This window comes from Centruroides vittatus, unplaced genomic scaffold (genome assembly GCF_030686945.1).
Source record: "Centruroides vittatus isolate TY-2023 unplaced genomic scaffold, ASM3068694v2 contig_349, whole genome shotgun sequence".
Classification (NCBI taxonomy): domain Eukaryota; kingdom Metazoa; phylum Arthropoda; class Arachnida; order Scorpiones; family Buthidae; genus Centruroides; species Centruroides vittatus.
The window spans coordinates 3,401,434-3,417,950 of record NW_027122172.1 but is presented as its reverse complement, the minus strand read 5'-3'; the positions used below and the strand labels follow the sequence as shown (position 1 = coordinate 3,417,950).

The window sequence follows — 16,517 nt, the reverse complement described above, 5'->3', positions numbered from 1 at the left end:
GATACACGAAAAAGCTAAACCATGTGCTTCGCTTAGAAAACGGCGGGTTGCAGTCACGTGACAAAATACAATGTTAACTAAACTGTGATTGGTTAAAGCGTAATAGTTATCGATAGCGTGGAATCCAGACGCATATCGACCGACTACCCGTAGCGAAACCCACTTAACGTGGAGCACAGAATAGCGATTTGTCTAAGGTTCGTTAACTGCCTTTCGCTGAGGGGTCTTATCGAATATCCCGTGTATCGCTATCGTTGAGTTATCGGAAGAGCTCAGAATAGGTCCCAGGTTAGAATAGACTTTAACTACGATTACTCGGTATATGAAAAAATTACTTTTCACTTTTATGTCCTTGGTTCTTCAGAAATTTCGGTTAATGTTCGTCTTAAAGCGAGCCCTTCTCATAAGCCCAGTTTCAAATTAAAATAACGTTACAAAAAATGTAGTTATAATCAAATAACAACATTCAGAGGAAGTCAACAAAATACTACGTTTAATATAATAATAGAAAACTTATACTAATAAAAATTTAGATTGTAAACAGTGAGTATAATTTTTAAATTAAATAATAATTCATTAATTTTCAAATATTAAAATCTGCAATAGATATTAATATACCTCGTATTTAAATATTATTTTCAGTGGTCATTGTAACTGAAAATAATACTCAATTATTTAGTAATCATTTGAACTTTCAAATACTGTATATCATTTTAAAATCAGTAGTTGGCTTTGTCGAAGCTTATTATTATTATTTATTTTCTTCGCCTTATGGGTACTTTTTTCCGCTTCTTCACTCAGGTCTAAGTCTGTTGCTGAATGACAGACATCTCTCAAACTTCTCTTTACAAGGTATGAGCACTAAGAACTGAATCCACGATGGAGCAGCCAGGTAATGGGGATAGGGCTCGACGTATCCTAAACGCATTTTCCCGAAAAATATCTGGGGATTCCAACTCGTCCATATTCCCTGGTACCCCAGAAGGGCAAGCTAATACCGTAACCATTCGGCCATCCGACCGTCAATCTAGATGGATCATATAGCCCATAGTGCTTGATAATCAGGATCGGATCTTAATATAAGCTACAAAAAAATGCAGTTTAGGACCTCGCGTTATGAGTCTATATTTTAGGGCCTGACATTTTTACATGTATTATTATTTGGTAAAGAGAAAGCACAAGTTATATGTTATAGCTTTGGGCCACAAGTCTAGCTTTAACCCTATTGAAATACGAATTATTACAGAGATAAACGAACCATCCTACAACTCTGAAGGATCAAGCTTTGTCTTTTGGATCGGATTCTTAAAATTTTTTACAAGTTATTTAACTTGGGTAAGTTGGGTTTCATTCTCACCACCCGACCGCGCTCATTAGAAATCCAGCTGAATTTTTGACAGGCAAATAAAAGCATCTTATTAGTGCTGGCAGGGTGGAATTTAAATTAATATACAATGAAATATAAATTAAAATTAATATGAATAAAGAGCCATTTTTCGTTTATTAATGTACTGTACAGTACCACTAAAACATATGGCATTGCTTAGTTTTCAGATATGTTGGGAAATTCGGAAAAATTGAGTGAAATTAAATGGCATTAAAATAATCTGTAGTTATTGAACGGAGGTCTGCGTAAGTCAGAAAGTATTTTGTCTGTGATCGAAGTTTAAAGCAACCACACGATTACTAATTATGACTTTTTTGCAAATATATACAGCTCGATAAGGGTGATGTCGTGACGAAGCTGGAATTTTGAAATTCGATCTATGGATTGATATATTCGAGGTTAAAGTTCGCCACGTAATGTCTAATGGGGCGATTGTGGTCGCCTGTTGTGTCCGTAAAATAAACGATTACTGTTAATGTGTATAAATAACTTTATTGTAATAGAAACGTAACTGTGTGATAATACAACGTAACGTTTGTGCCTCCAGGTCTAAGTGTTACTACAGCTAACGCACGACTGACTGAAGACAAAGGTCAGAGGTGCGGGGTCGCCTAACTAGGTCAAGGGCAATTCGGTGTGGGTTATCCCCTGAAGGTTTACATACATAACAAATACATAACATCGCCCTTACGCGATCGCTGTCAATTTACATTGATCTCTACGACAATTCTTTATGTTTAATCTTTAGGACAGGCGTTTGAAACTATTCACAATCACTATGAAATATACTAAAAGACTTTTTTAAAAAAAATGTTGCAGCTGATCTAAAAAATTCTTTCGAATGAAATTTGTAAAACTTTTCGATATCCAATATCACACGAGAATTTGGTGTTTGTATTAATATAAAACTATTTTAAATTGAAAACGCCCTTAAAAATTAACCCTGAAAATATCTTTAGTAAATAATATTTATATGAAACTAATTCCAACAGAAGATTTCTCTTTCAAATAATGGTTTGTAGGGAGATTTAAGAAAATAGCAGCGCCTCTATTGTCAAAATTCACAACTAATCGGAGTGATGGATATTACGAAGTATATGTGCGAAAGATACAGAGAAATGTATGAATTTCGAGAATAGTAACGATCACTTGTTGCACGGCCGATTATCGCATTGAAATTAATAGTTAACAGTGATAAATACGAAAGTCAAAATGGAATTATATCGTAATGACCAAATTTTGATCACATGAATCTAATTTCCTGGTAGGCTTAAGTTCGATCCGGATTTTGCCTTTTTATTTATTTATTTATTTTTTCTTTTTTTGCATCCAACAAGGTCAAGGTACTTAAAATAAAAAGGTATTATTATTTGTATATATTATTTTACCTTAATAAAAATTAATACATAATTTTTTCTAATGTTTATACGTCAAGATTTTTAATGTAAACAAAAATATTTAATTAATTGAACCGAACTTTTGGTAGATGTAAAGTTTAAGTAATCTGTATCTGCTGTATAGGTATACATACACATACACACACTAATAAATGAGTTTAAAGTAGCTTCTGTCTAATTTTCTTTATATGAAAGACAAATTGTTTGTTTTTGTGCAATTCAGTTATATAATTTATAAAATCAAGAAGAATCACTAAGAAAAAATCTTATTTTTCAGTTGTTTAGATATATTCTTTGTGTATTTTTTTACAAATTTGAAAAATATGAGGAAAAAAGAAAATGGAGTGATTTGTTTAAAGTGAGATTTATATCTCTTAACGTTTATTCTGAAGTGTTTATAAAATTATAGAGTCCTCCGTTAAATTTCTGGTCTGTTACTTTTCCTCGTACTCGAACGTATTTTTGAAAATCTAAAATTAATGAAAGTATAAAATAGGATTTTATTTCGGTTATGTAAAAGTTACATTATTAGTTTACATAACGTTATTTTAAAAATAAAAAAAATAATGGTATTATTATCGAAACGTATTTTAAAAATCAAAAGTTAATGAAAAGTACAAAAATTCGATGGTGTAATGTTTATATAAAAAGCATCGTTAGTAAACGACTTGTAAAATGTCTTGTGTTAATGGAAATCTGCCATTAAATTTTTTAATATTAATGTACTGTACATATTGGAATTTAATTGATATAAATCTCAATTAATCCAATCAAATTTTTAACAGACCGGAGCAGCATTAATCATTTTTAAAGTTTGATTTTTCTAAATGGTTTTGTATTTATTTACATATCAATATGTGAGAGAAAAATAAAATTTCTAGTTATTTATATATATAATTGCTGATATATTTCTTATTATTATTTTTTTTAAACAAAATGTTAAGATAATTGTCCCCTCTTTTAAGTTGGAAATTATAAGCTTCACTTTGTATTAGTTTTAATTCTTAATTTATTTAATTGTTAGAAGTATTTACATAATTATTGAGTGACTGATATGAGTTGTGATATTGAATCACTTTTAGTTATTGGTATACAAAAATTAAATGAAATTACAGAAATTGTAGTTCGAATTACTTATAATGAAAGGATATATATATATATATATTAAAAATTAGAAAGCTTTTTTTTCATTTTTCTTGCTTTTTCTATTTAAAATGAAAAATTGTTGTTATTATAAGTAAGAAAAAAAGCAGAATTGTATAATTATTAAAGTTACTGATAACTATAAAACAATAATAGATAATTACCTTTATTAATAATTTAATAAATTAATAAGAAGTCTCATTAAATGTTTATTTTAAGTAAAGGGATAATAAAATGTTTTATTTTAATTATAGAATGCTAATTTAGAAATTATTATTTTTAAAATGAATTATTATATTAATTAAAAAGTCAGTTTTAAATATTTTATATTACTTACTTGATGTTTAATTTTATAAAGTTTGTGTAGTTTATAAGAATTTCTTAGTTATTAATTATTAAGAACTTGATTTGTATGCACATTCATGGTTCTTTTTTTTTAATTCTATGATGATCAAATCTCTATATGAAAACAATTTGGATATAAGTGGCCGAAATTTAAGATTGTCCAAGAATGCATATTTTTTAGATTTGACCGTTTTTGGGATTAAATAAATGCTTTATAAACTTCATAGTTTGTTTGTATGATTACAAGTGCTAATTTTTCAAATGATATATGATCTATTTTTGCTATTTGTGCAAACAATGTTTTTTGTGTATGTACAATACATGGAAAAATTTCACTCCATGATCCAATTACAGATGAGCACATAACATTTAAATGTTTTAATTCTGAACTGTCTAACTCATATTCTTTTAAACATAAACATGTATTGATATAAAAATCTCTCATTTTTAAATTCTGAAAATTTTTCACAATAATTTTTATCTAATTAATTCAATTATTATATTTATTAATTTAATAATGTTAAATTTAAATATTTCAAAAATTGTGTAAATATAATGTTTAATTAAATATAAAGGAGATAATTTATTGTGAGTCAAGTAATCAAAACTTATGCATATGAGTTTGTGCAGAAAGGATATTGAGTTCACTTCAATGAACAATATTGGTAAAACAGCAAAATCTAATGCTGAATTGCTAAGAAAGTATGTACAGGAGTTTGGATCCTAGACATTTGACAAAATTCTTTATCGTAAATATACTACAAATCATTTCCTGCTATAAAACATTTCAACTCTCTCAACATGTTGAAATGTCCTTATATCAACACAAAATGAAATGTCAAAACAAGCCAAAACAGCAATTGATCATAGATAAGTTTTACAAGTAGCTTCACTGAAACTAACTTTAGTAGTGTTAGTATCAGTTGGGAATGAAACATAATTATCAGCTTCATCACTAAATCTATAATTAGTTAATAAGAACCTTTACTCATTTCTCATTATTTATACAGGGCTACAAGCAAAAAGATATGACTACTTTAGACCAGTGACATAACTATAGAACAAGGAAACTAGGCTAATTAAGTCATTCTCAAACATCTTGTAAACAATTGTATATATAGAAATAAATTCAATAATGATTATGATTAGATAGCATAGAAAGTTATAAAATTTAATTGAATGTGTAATTTTAATTTTATTCTAATCTCTGCACACAAAGCTAGAACTAATTTAAAATCGTAAGTACAAAAAACCTTTCACACGCTGTTTCTAGCAAACAAATTGGTGAGCACAAACGTTTTCGGCCATTTTAAAAGGCCTTCTTCAGGTGCACTGAGGACGGTTGGAAAGTCGGATAGCCAATGTTTACGTGACGTCATTGTTTACGAGGGGTTTCCTCTTACAAATGACGTCTTAGCAGAGAAGGTTTAAACGAAATTGACCTTGGAAAATATTTTAAGATTAGTGAAGCTGTGTGAACTATTGTCGAAGATATGCGAATTGTGAAAGGCGGAAAAGGAAAGGAAGAAAAAGGGAAAAAAGAAACCTGATAAATTTAGAAACTGCACGAGAGAACAAAACGGACAAGGAGAGGGTGGACCGGCCTATTTAATTAAGGGGGTTATCGAGGAGTGACCGCCAGGCAGGGGAGAGCGAATCTGCATCCCTGCTGTTAATGCAGTTTCCTTTGAGGGACTCAGTAAAGATTTCTATAGCTTCGATTGTTCTAAGTTTGCTAGAGTCAAGAATAGGAACGGTAATCCTAGCATCTTCCCATTCGGCCGTTATACTGGGTTCGCTTGCAAACTGGGCTAGGGTGGAGTTAAATTTTTTGTTGCACGCGTCGTACTTATGCTCAGCTATCCTTTTGGTAAGCGATCTGTTGGTTGAGCCTATGTAGGTTAATTTATTGCTTGGCTTAACTCTATTGTCCACCAGCAGAACAGAGTAAACCCCTGGAATCCTGGCTTCGCTGCTAAGACGTCACTTGTAAGAAGAAACCCCTCATAAACAATGACGTCACGTAAACATTTGCTATCCGACTTTCCAACCGTCCTCAGTGCACCTGAAGAAGGCCTTTTAAAACGGCCAAAAACGTTTGTGCTCACCGATTTGTTTGCTAGAAACAGCGTGTGAAAGGTTTTTTGTACTTACGATTTTAATTTTATTCGTAATTGACTTGACTGTATTCCTTCTACATGAAATATTATTCTAATACGTGCTTTGTGATGCCATAATTTTCAAATTCCTTATCACTTATTGTCACATTGTCACGTTTATACTATTCCACCTATAAAGTGTGACGTAATAAACATTAATAGGATTTGCTCACAGACTCACGCATTTCAATGTACAAAATTCAATGTATATTACTAATGCTATTAACATGCATAATGAATATTTCAGGCATTTTAACATACTGTACATATAGCAGAGTTTATATCTGGCATTTTTACATACACAGGTATACATATAAATCTGCCTCTTACTGATTATAGAATAAATAAAAATTTCTTTCAGTTGAACAAGGTTTTTATAATTTATAGTAAAATTAATTATCTGTAACAGAACAGCAAGTTATTTCATGCTAGTAGGTCAAAAGATATTAAATTATAAATTAATGGACTATGATAAGTTGATAGTTTAATAATTTTTTAATAAGTAAAATTACTCTTCACTCCGACACCGGGGATGAAATACTAAATACCGAACCTGTTACCGGTGTAATTTGCGTGAAAAAATCTTCTTTCCACAAACGTTTTCGAGCTTTCCAAACAGCTCTTCTTCAGGTAGAGAAAAAAGGTTCCGACGAAATACTTCGAAAAAAATGACATTTAAAAAAAAGACATTTAAATAAAACGGAATGAGTAGAAAAGAACTACGTTCTTTTTTCGTCTTTTTTCGAAGTATTTCGTCGGAACCTTTTTTCTCTACCTGAAGAAGAGCTGTTTGGAAAGCTCGAAAACGTTTGTGGAAAGATTTTTTCACGCAAATTACACCGGTAACAGGTTCGGTATTTAGTAATTTTTTAATAAAATAAACATCAGAAAATTTTTGACATTTGTATAATTTTCATTGTTCATTTAAGCGTATATTTAATTTTAAATGATGTATTAAATTAAAAAATAGCAATTTTATTCTAGCTCTAGAATTTTTGACTGTCATATCTATAATTTAAATTGTTTGGAATTGCTAGAAGTTAATTTTTATAATAATTAAAAAAATAAAATAATATAAAACTATTCTATAAACATTTTTGAAACTTAAACAGTTCACTTTCTTAATGATTGCTTTAATTTTTTGTTGAGACATGTTTGAACTTTTTCAATCAAATTACCAAAAAAAATTAACACAGTAAATTTTGGGAGTTAATTCTGAACTTTATGTTAGGATTAAATATTTTTTGAGATGATTATTGATGATAAAAATCTCAAAACATTTAATCCTAACATGAATTTTAGACTCCTTAAACTTATTAAAATTTAATTTTCTCATAAGTATGTATGAAATTGCTGTAATCAATAACAACAGTGAATGTCAATAAGATCAATTGTATGATATTTTTGGATCAGTTTTTTATATTGCTTTTCATAACTTATTTTGTCATATTTAAAATGAGAAGAAGTTTGATTCATTTTTTTAATGTTAGACTTTTTATTTTAACAATTTGATTATCATGGATAACAATAATTTATTCAGTGATATAATGGAAAATTAGATACTTCAACTTTAGCATGAATTTCATTGATATAAACTGAAAAACTAAAATATTATCTATTTATATCATTTGAAAGATGTGATAAAAGACAATTTCTCCTCTTTCAGTTACATCTGTTTTCAAAAATGAAAGTTTAATAATAATAGATAATCATCACTTTCATTTTGTCATGCCATTCAGTTTTAAGGCTAATTGTAAGAATAATTATCTGCTTAAGAATAATTACCTAAAAAACATATTTATATAATATTTTTTACACATGTTCTAGTTTATAATAGAAATATATTAATGCAAGTTACTAGTAAATGCAAAAACAAAATGTGTGTCAGAGCTGATATTGAATTGTTAATGTTGTTTTATTAATCATATCTGATTATCATTAACCATGAAAAACTGATGCAATTTTCATTTTGTCTTTTGCATCTGATAGCAGTTTCAATTCAATGCATTTAAAATATATATTAAAATTTTTTTATTATAAAGATTATTATTTACGGGTGAGATTTTATAGTTTCTAAACAATATTTAAAATTACATTATTATAAAATTACCTTATTATAATAAGGTAAAATTCTAAAATTGTTCCTTTTATTAATATGATCTGCTAAAGATAAAGTATTTTTGAGAATATTTTTAATTGAATATATATATGCAAATAAGTATATTTAATAAAAATATTCATAAGTTTACTATGATCAAATTCTCTTTCTAAAAATATCATATATACTAGGATCACATTTAGTGACCCAACTCTGGTATTTTTCATTTCTTCAATAATCTCCATATCTTTGTTTGGGTTGCAAAAAAATTTTAAACCTATAAATTCCCACTGTTGTTCATCCGTCTGCCTGTCTTTCCTTAATCTTGAGAATGGAGTTAGATAGACAAAATCTGAGACCAGATATGGAAAGATTAGGGGCAGGAAGCCCCGAGTAACTATATATGAACTTCCAATGCAAATCAGAAGTTACGTTATTTCAATTTAGAACTTTTCCCCTGAAAGCAGTTAATAGATGACTGGCACAACTCTATTGTTAAAGGAAAAGTTGTTAAAGGGAAAGACACTATTACTAATTTGAGGTGGAGAGCATATATTTAAATTAAATTTAAAAATATGATTAAAATTGCAGCTTAGCATTGTGATGATGTCTCAATAAATAATTGCTCGTTGCAATTAATTATTGTTTTTTATAAACAGTATTATTTTTATATTCTTGATTATATATTTACAATGTTTAATAATTTAATAAAGAATAATTAATGGTAAGACATAAGATGTAATTTAAATAATATAGAGCATTTAATGTGTTTAATAATAATAAACCTGTAATAATATCTGTCTATTTTTAAATATAAGCGTCTTTAAAAATAGATGGATTGCATTTAAAATCTATCATCATGGACATAACATCATTCTATGAGATACTGAAAGTTGAACTTTGATGCTCATAATGCATAAAATGATTTGGGTAATTTTTTTTTTCTTTTGAAATTTGAAATTTTACTGGTATCTTAATTGATGTCTCACTTTTGACTGTATAAATTTGTTTTATATACTGTATTTACTTGAATGTAACACACAATTTTTAGTATCTCTGAAATTCAGGTTTCTCTTACATTCAATATAATAAATTTTAATTAATGATCTCTAGGACCATGTAACTTAGTATTCTGTCACTAATTCCATTGCATCATTTTAAAGATTTTATTACACAGATATATATAAAAGCAAATATTTACGTGCTCAACTTAGCTCTACTCTATTACAATAAATAGGATACCTAGATAAGTCACAGAAACAGTTGTGCAGCACACTTTCAAGAAATGTTGCATTTTCATTAATTTAAATCAGGGATGGGCAACCTTTTTCTATGTAAGGGCCACATTTCAAAACTTTTGAACTGACACGGGCCACACACAAGAAAAAAGAGGGGGGAACTGTCGGTAAATCACAATTTTTTATTCATATATAATTATAAATTAGCATAGGTATACTTAATATAGCTTCTGTCTTCTGTAATATTTCTGATATATTACGTCTAAACGTAATATATCAGAAGTATTTAGCCAAATATTAGTCACCGCTAGTTTTAAATTAGTTTCCATGTGTGTGTTAGTCGGTTTCTTGTTTTAATTTTTACTAAATTCATTGCAAAAAAACTATTCACAAATATAAATTGTAGAAAATAACGTTTGAAGTTTTGTTGAATATCTCGTTAAGCTGGGAAATTGATATATTTATTCATATTTTATGCCACGCGGGTTGCAAAAAATATTACTGTGGGCCGTGGGTTGCCCATCCCTGCTTTAAATGGTAATGAGGATGATTGCAGATGGGGAAAATGTAAGCATCTAATTCAGTATAGATTCAGAAGAGCCTAAGACATAAAATGAAGAGTTTCTGACTCCAATACCATGTAGTGTTATATATAACTTTATTGTGCAACTAGCAGATGAGTCCAGCATTGCTTGGGCAAAAAAATAACAAGAGCAAAGATTAAGATTATTAAATTGTTTTGCACTTCTAATCCTTTTATTATATTATCTACTTGACCAATGAAACTGTGCCATTTCATACCATCCAAGTATCACAATAAATATTACAATGGTAAGCTGAAATAACTAAACTCTTCATATGGTTTTCATTTTAATGTTTGTTATATTATAGTATTTGATTTATATAACTACAAAGGTTATCTTACATAAGAGTTTATCACATCAAGTGACAAATCTAACACATTTTAAAAATTATTTATTCCTAATGTTAACTCTAAGAAACTGTACCATTCCCTGTTGAATATCAAGTAATCTGGCTACAAATGAAATTCTGTGAAAAACAGACCAAATATTTAAACTTGGCACTCTTGAAAAACTTCTTTAAACATATTTTGAGCTGCCCAGTAACCTTGTATTATGTAATTTTCTTATTTGAATGCCACCATATTGCTGGTCCAATAGAAAGATGGGACTGTTTCAGAAGGGAGTTGAAATAATTTCACCAAAAGTAGTTGTTGACCTTCTCCCAGAAGAGAGGAGGGTCAACGACTACTCATTAATACTGGTCTAGTATTAATATTTGAAAAGTGTTCTATGTTAGATCTATTAGCAAAATATTTAACAAAATAATAAACTAAATATTGAGTTGTTTAGAAAGTAATTTCGGTTTTTACTACCAGAGAGATTAGTTGTATTTTTTCCTGCCAATTTCATTTTAAATCATATTATCATTATATATTTTGACAGCTGACATTTCAAGGCTTGTAAAAAATTTTGTTTAATTCTTTGCAATTATTTTTTTGTCCCATCAAATATGGAAAATCAAAGCAGCATTTTTGGCATATTTTGTTTTTTTTTTATTACTGAAAAGGTAAGAATGCTGTTCAAGCAAGAAAAAAATTGTGACATGTAGGGAGAAGATGTATTGACAGAATGACAATGCCAAACTGGTTTGCAAAATTTGATTTTGGCAATTTTGATATTGAAGATGCCCCACATTCTGGAAGGCCAGTTGAAGCTGATGAAGACAAAATAAAGGTATTGATTGAATATGTAAAATCCAGTGGCGTAGCGTGGGTGTCAGCCGCCCGGGGCGGAAGAAAATTTTGCTGCCCCTTATTTAGGTATCTCAATTCAAAAGACTAAAATATACAGTAATTCTAAAGAACTTTTCGGCAAAGAACAATCATCATTATTGTGTATTGTACAGGTGTATTTGTGTGTATTGTGTATTTATTGTGAAATTTTGCCACCCCCTAAAAGTGCTGCCCGGGGCGGGCCGCCCCTGCCGCCCCCACTATGCTACGCCACTGGTAAAATCTAAAAATAAAATATCTCTAGAGTATTAATGAGTAATATTATACACTTTACATCCGATTTTGAGTAATTTTCCAAGGCAAACAAACCAAATAACAAACAAATACTAGACGTTTATTTTAACTTTTTCTAAAAATTCCATTTTCAATAGTTCCAAATGCATTTCGCCCTTTTTAACAGGTCTCATCAGTGGACCACTGATGAGGCCAGTATTCATTTCTTATTTGGTTTGTTTGCCTTTGAAAATTACTTGAAATCAGATATAAAGTGTATATTATTACTCATTAATACTCTAGATATTTTATTTTTAGATCTTACATTTTTAAGAAGTATAATACCGATCCCATTGCTTTTAATTTGAATTATATGTACTGATTGAAGCAAAGTGCCAAATAACAACATGAGAAATTGCAAACAGATTAAATTTGTCAAATTCAACCATTTATGATCACTTGAAACGTCTTGGTTTTGTTTCAAATCTTGATATATGGGTTCCACATTTTCTTAAAGAAAGAGATTTGCTCAGTTGCATCAACAACTGTGATTTGCTTCTCAAACATCAATAAAATTATCTCTTTTTTGAAGCAAATCGTACTGGCAACAAAAAATGGATCGTTTATAACAGTGCAGTATAACGAGGTTGAATGCAAGTGATCATGGAGTAGAATAGATGAGTCAGCTGAAAGCACTTCAAAAACTGATATTCATCAAAAAAAGTGATGCTCTCTGTTTGGTGGTATTTTAAGGGAATAGTTTTTTCGAGCTTCTACCAGACAATTCCACAATTGATTCGGAAGTGTACTGTCATCATCTGGACAAATTGAGTGATATTACCAAACAGAAAAAGCCAGAATTGATCAACAGAAAAGTGTAGTGTTTTACCATGATAATGTCAGACTTCACACAAGTTTTGTAACTTGTCAGAGGCTCTTACAGCTTGCATGGGATGTGCTACCACACCCACCATATTAGCCATATTTGGCACCCTAACAGTAAAACATTTACTTCAAATGAGGATGTCAAAAATCGCTTGAATCAGTTTTTTGTAAGCAAAGATCAGAACTTCTATGATTGTACTACCAGAAAGATGGCAAAAGGTATTGGACAAAAATGGTCAATATATAATTCAATAAAATATTTATGTATTATGAGAAAAATTTTTTTAATGAAAAAAAACAAAATAACTTTCCAAACAACCCAATATAATTCTTATAAAAAAAAGGTATAATTTTTAAAAATATATATTATATTCAATTAATTACTATGACAATGATATAGCACAAAATAAACATGCTATATCATTGTCACGGTAATCAAGTGAATATAATATATCATTACTGAGATAGTAGCACGTAGCACTTGTCTGTGTGGAATTGAAAGTGTTACTCTGTGAAAAGTTTATAGTAAATATACAATTATTTAATTTTCCACATCTAACAATTTGGGTTTTTCATTTCTGGAACTTAATTCTAATTAGCACCCTCCAGTAGCTAAGTGCATAAAAATCACCAGTAGTCAGTTGTGGGTTTGGGCATGGCCAATGGGCTGGTCACTTGGAGTTTTCAGGTAGTTCACGTGGAGTTCTTCACATAGCGCCAATAGATGGTGGCTACATGTGAATCAGTAAATCAAATGTAGATGGAAATTAATTGATTTACAGAAATCCAATAAGAAGCGAGGTTGAGGCCAAAGTTTTAAACGTGAAAACGTTTACATCAGACATTCGGTGCCGCTTTCCTGTAAGCCTAGAAGTTTGACAATGGTGTTTGGATAGTCAGTGGAATCATGCTCAACATTCCAAATGCCATTGTCAAACTTCTAGGCTTACAGGAAAGTGGCGCCGAACATCAGACGTACACATTTTCACATTTAAAACTTCGGCTTCAACCTCGCTAGTATTTTGGAGTGGGATGTATGACATTATTTAAGTTAAAAGTATGTAAACATAACGGCAGAGTTTTGTAGCAATTGGTCAAATGGCCTAGAAGTGTATAGTGAAAAAGTAAACAAACAAACATTCTCATTTATTAAATTCCTACTATTAGTTCACACTCTCCCTATATATATTTATATATCTTGTTCAAATTTTCAACCGTTAATAAAATACTTTTTATTCATCCACTCAAGTTCAAATACATTTTTTTAAACTTGTAATGGATGACACTTGATGTTAATACAGTTTTTTCAAATATTAATTCATTAATTAAATTTAAATTAATTTTAGTTTTATATCGGAGAAAAAATTTTTCTTATATAAGATATTTAGCATATGTATATACATATTTATATTAATTGTAATTATTTAATAAAAAGTAACTAGAATAAAACTTTTCTTTGTTGACCTAAGTAGGAATTGACTTTAAAAAAATTTTTTTTTATATTACTTGTATATATAGATAAGTACTGATTTTGTTGACAAAAATTTGTCCTAAATTTTTTTTAAATATGTAAGTTATCAGTCAGCATGTGGAAATTAAAGTATGTCTTAGAATTGATGACATCTGAAAAGTACAAATATACTAATAAACTATAATTCTGTTCAAAATAATAATCAAATAAATACCACTTTTACACACAGAAAAGATATTTGGATATAATGTAGTATGTATATATGCACTAATATGTAGACCATCATCAGGAATCTTTGTTAATGGAATAATAAATTCTATTGCCCATTCCCACTGTAACACAAAATTTAAAATACTTGAACATAACAAGCAAATTTAAATAAAATTAACAAAATACTAAAGAATAATAATTAATACATATTAAGAAGAAGAAAAGACAAAATAAATAAGAATAAAGAGTAAGAAGATAAAACATTAAAAATGAAATAGAATGAAAGGAAATATTCAAACACTTGTGCCTTTCTCTTCTTTTGGAAATACATCTTAATTAGCAATGTATAACAAATTTGTCATACAAATTTTTAATGTTTTATCTTATATGCATATATTGTAAAGATTTTATGTATAAATAAATAAATAAGTTCAATATTTAATAAAATAATTTAACATCAAGGGGCTCAATCGAAACAATCCTTAATGCAATGGGTCTCAGACAAAAAAAAATGGAAGTATAATGACATAAACTGATTTTAATTTTGAAACATAAAACTAACTTCTTAGGTTTCTAGAACAATTATCATAGCTTAGGGAAATTTTCGATAATAAATGAACACAATGCATACACCTTAGAATTTGGGTGCAGTTAGCATCTAATTGTGATTTCTCTCCCTTTCTCAATCTTATAAAAACTAAATTCAATTAATTCTATTTTATTTATTGTTAGTATAGTTTTTCCTCTTTTTTTCTTCACTCACTTATAATTTGCAGCAACTTTTAAGTGCTTGTTTGCAATTTTATTATATTGCTGAAATATGCTTATTTTCTTATTAATTTTATTGTAATGCTAAAATACAGAACAGACAAGTTTCCAGCTTTGGTATCTACACTTCCTTATATTTGGGTTATTCTCAATCTGAAACACTAAAAAAATTTTCAATTTTTTTAGTGTTTCAGATTGAGAATTTGATGCAAAAAAAGGATATGTGTGGATGGAAATATTATAAAGCAAAAGGCACTGCAAATTTTTTAAAACAACTACGGGAATCAGAACCATCAACAAGTCTTCAAGCAACTTAAGGTAAAAAAAAAAAAATTTCTGCTAGTGAAGGATGGCTGACAGGATTCTTAGAAAGAAATGCATGAAAATATTAAAATTAAAGGGGAAATTGCATCTTCATATGAAAATGTTGCCAAGAGGTTTCTAGAAAAACTAGCCAAAATAATAATAGAGAGTGGCTATATTCCTGACCAGATTTTCAGTGCTGACAAAACAGGTCTATACTGGAAGAAAATTTCTCGTCATTTTTTTTACATGGTTTTTTGAATGAAATAGTTATTTATTTCATCTTAGATAGTTTTTTAATAACTTTGAATGTATCTCCAATTTTACTATAAGAAACATATCTGTTTTTTGTTTGATGTTTTGAGGAACATACCTTCTGTGTAAAAAAAGAGTTTGATGTAATTGTTACCACCTCTAAGGCAAACAATAGAGAATAAGTTCTCTATGCAGTCCTGAGTAAGTTGTCTTGTTAGGAGAAATTTAAAATCATATTTTTTCCTCTAATTCTCTCCACAATAAGTCTATAACATTTATGTTCTCCAGCCACTTATACAGGTAAGGTGGGTTTCTCTGCTTGCTGTTCAAAACCTGCAAATCTCTCAAAAAATGATGTCATTTCATTCATAGTTTGCAGGGCAGTGAATCATCTCTGAAATCCAAATTAAAAAGAAGCACACAACATCATATTCCTCATAAACCACAAAAGAAAAGTACATGTCTCAGAGATTGTGCTAAATCAGGTTAGATGATGGCAGTGCTGTTGCTTTTCAGTGCTGAGTGGCGGAGTTTCATGTATTGGTTTATACAGTATTTGGTTCAACTACCAGTATGCTTGCCAGTGGGCTGGCCATGTGGAATTTTCTACGTTCTCTTCATGTTAGTAACACCTAAAGAAATGTGTTGACCAGTTTGTACAACTGATCAACACATTTGTTTTAGTGTTTGTCAAAACATTGAGGCATCATAGGCACATTTCACCTATGATCCCTTTAGACTTTGGTGCATTCTCAATGTTTTGGTGTCTGTTCTGAAACCTCACACACTAGGTCTTTGCTTGTATCTGTCCCATACAATGCTTGTTGTA

The 16,517-nt window shown here is 29.3% G+C and overlaps 1 protein-coding gene across 3 annotated transcripts in view; it reads left to right on the top strand.

The window, feature by feature from the left end:
* Window positions 1-2,462: 2,462 nt before the first annotated feature.
* The window catches only part of LOC136974452 (uncharacterized), a 66,729-nt gene continuing 52,674 nt past the window's right edge, over window positions 2,463-16,517 (top strand). For 2 of the 3 annotated variants that reach the window (XM_067269359.1, XM_067269360.1), the window contains exon 1: window positions 2,463-2,747. The gene's annotated coding sequence lies outside the window, so the exon portion shown is untranslated. The remainder of the gene's footprint in view (window positions 2,748-16,517) is intronic. The other variant, XM_067269358.1, reaches the window with a different exon arrangement.